General features: G+C 34.1%; 1 pseudogene; it reads left to right on the forward strand.

The window, feature by feature from the left end:
- The first annotated feature begins 611 nt into the window (after positions 1 to 611).
- LOC149153615 (F-box/kelch-repeat protein At1g22040 pseudogene) lies at positions 612 to 1,214 on the forward strand (annotated as a pseudogene).
- The last annotated feature ends 1,482 nt before the right edge of the window (positions 1,215 to 2,696 follow it).

A 2,696-nucleotide genomic window follows, 5' to 3' on the forward strand; every position in this document is an offset into this window, starting at 1 on the left:
AAACAAGTTAATCTCTGCATTAATATATATGGGTAAAACTCATAGCTTAAACATAATTCCATATATGGTTTAAGAAGTGTACATTCAATTGTAGATTTTACTTATTGTTTCTCTCCGAATGGTATATTTTGGTCTTGGGTGACATATATATACAATTTTTTGAAATTTCCACACATAAACAATAATTAGCAGAAGGCATAAGAAACAAAAAACATATATTTAATGGTCAATTTGTTAAGCATCAGTATGTGAGATAAACCGTATTCAATTTATTTAATTTTTTATTCCAATCTGGCCGTAAATCTAGTTGAAACTATATTGAAAATTGAAATTAAATCTGTGTTTTTCATATTTTTGTTGTTTTTTCTCTCTCCTCGTTTCTTGAATGCGAAACCTCCAAACTACGTTTCTCGAACCATTGTTGTTTCTCGTTTCATTTCCCGTTTCTCGTTTCTGGTAACATAGCTGCACGGGCTTATTGTAAAACAACTTTCCTGAACAACAACCTTTATGTGGTAGGTGGAGTGAATAGGGGCAGAGGTGGATTGACTCCACTTCAGTAGGCAGAGGTTTATGATCCTGTTACAAATACCTGGACCCAAATTCCAAACATGCCATTTGCACGAGCTCAAGTTCTACCCACGGCTTTTTTGGCAGATATGCTAAAACCAATTGCTACTGGAATGATATCATTTAGAGGAAAACTATGTGTACCACAGAGCTTATATTCGTGGCCTTTCTTTGTAGATGTTGGTGGTGAAGCCTATGATCCTGTTACTGATTCTTGGCTGGAGATGCCAAACGGTATGGGAGATGGTTGGCCTGCAAGGCAGGCAGGGACAAAATTAACCGTTGTGGTGGATGGTAACTTGTATGCGTTGGATCCTTCTAGTTCATTAGACAATGGTAAGATTAAAATGTATCATCCCCAGGAAGATACATGGAAAGTCATTTTGAGGAAAGTACCTGTTATAGATCACGCAGATTCAGAGTCACCTTACCTACTAGCTGGATTCTTGGGAAAGCTTCATGTTATTACGAAAGACATTAGCAACAATGTCGTTGTTTTGCAGGCTAACACAAGCGAAGGTGCAGTTACATCATCTTCATCGTCATCGACCTTCGATCCTTCTACTAGTATTTCTGATTCTGAGGTTGATAGGAAGAGCATTGCTAGTCGACATTTTGGCTTTATTGAGCTAGTTAGCTGTTAGGTCCTTCAGATCTAAGACCAAGGTTAACATTTATTTTCCTTCCATGCTGTGATTACTTTGTAAATATTATGAAAGGAGAGCTGCTCAGGGTAGCATGATTCACTGTATGGGGCTATTTTTTAACTCAAAACCCCATTTTTCAAAACCACTCATTGCTTTGTCTCTCTAAGAGTTTACATCTCTTACTGAAACAATTGATTAATATTGTACAACTCTTCTGCCAACACCTTATATGGATATCTTAATATATTATTTTCAGAGATGATGGTCAACGGCAGTTTTTGCTGGAAATAATGTTATGCATAATATGAAAATTCTATGCAGACATAGCACCTAAGCATGGGTAAGGTTTGGAAGGGAAGTTTCCTTGTGCCATAAATAACAACATAATGTATATATAACACATTTTCCATTTTGATCTGGTAGTTGATGCTGGAATTTGATGGGACCGATAAAAATGTCCCTTATAACAGTTCTATTGACATTGTGAATCAATGATTTTTGTATTACATGCTCTATAGATATGTCTTATCTGTCTGATAGTAATGTAATCATGCGGTATTGCATTGTATTTGTTTTACCTTTTCTTTGGCTAGTTTTGTATGGTTTGTTTGTAAGAATAAATTTATATTAGCCCAAAATACCAACTTTTCACCACTTAAAACGTCCATAGTAAAAGTAAGTTTTATGCATAAAAGGTTATGTGTTTGGTTTTCCTGCTTTCAGCTTTAAATGTTGGACATTTATTTTTTCGTTTTCATTCAATTTTGCTAACAATTCTGTAAGTAGACCTTGCTTGTCTTTATGAAATGAAAAGGGTAAAGAAAAGTGACTTCATATATGGTTTTAAGAGTGGTGCTGTTGTTATACATTAAGTAATAGTGTATATAAATATTATCAACTCCATGTTGAGCACCAAAGGAATTAACAGCCCCCTCATTGCATTCACTGTGTTAAGTTCCTTTCACTAAAGAATCCCTTTCAAACCCACCAAGGCTAAAGAATGCACTTGTTTCAAGTAACCATACATTCATCAAATTGTTCGTTATGCAAATGGATCAATGTATTTTTTGAAAGGCATAATTTCATACTAATTTGTTGTGTAAGGTGTTTTCCAAATTCATTGGCAAGGGTATCATATGTAAAGATGCAATCGTTTATCCAAAACATAAAGTGATTTTAAAACTAATATGAAGTTTGATGAGACTAATAGAGATTAATGATCAAAATTGAATCCTTCCTAGCTCTTTCAAAGGGTTTAAACTTGTTCTAAAAAGGTAATTCAAAAACACCTTGAAAAAAAGTCAAATTTTTACATTGCTTATCATTTGTAAAGGAAAACAAATATTATATATTTCAAAAGAAGAATTACAATTTTAATGACCCATCCAAGCTCTCAAAGCTTCATTTCTTAGTGACAATTGTACCTTAAATATTATGTCAGGACAGATGTAAATCATAAGATTCAAGTTTTAGCACCCA

This window comes from Pinus tabuliformis, chromosome 9 (assembly GCF_031772625.1).
Source record: "Pinus tabuliformis cultivar Carrire ecotype Pingquan chromosome 9, CPIR1, whole genome shotgun sequence".
Lineage (NCBI taxonomy): Eukaryota > Viridiplantae > Streptophyta > Pinopsida > Pinales > Pinaceae > Pinus > Pinus tabuliformis.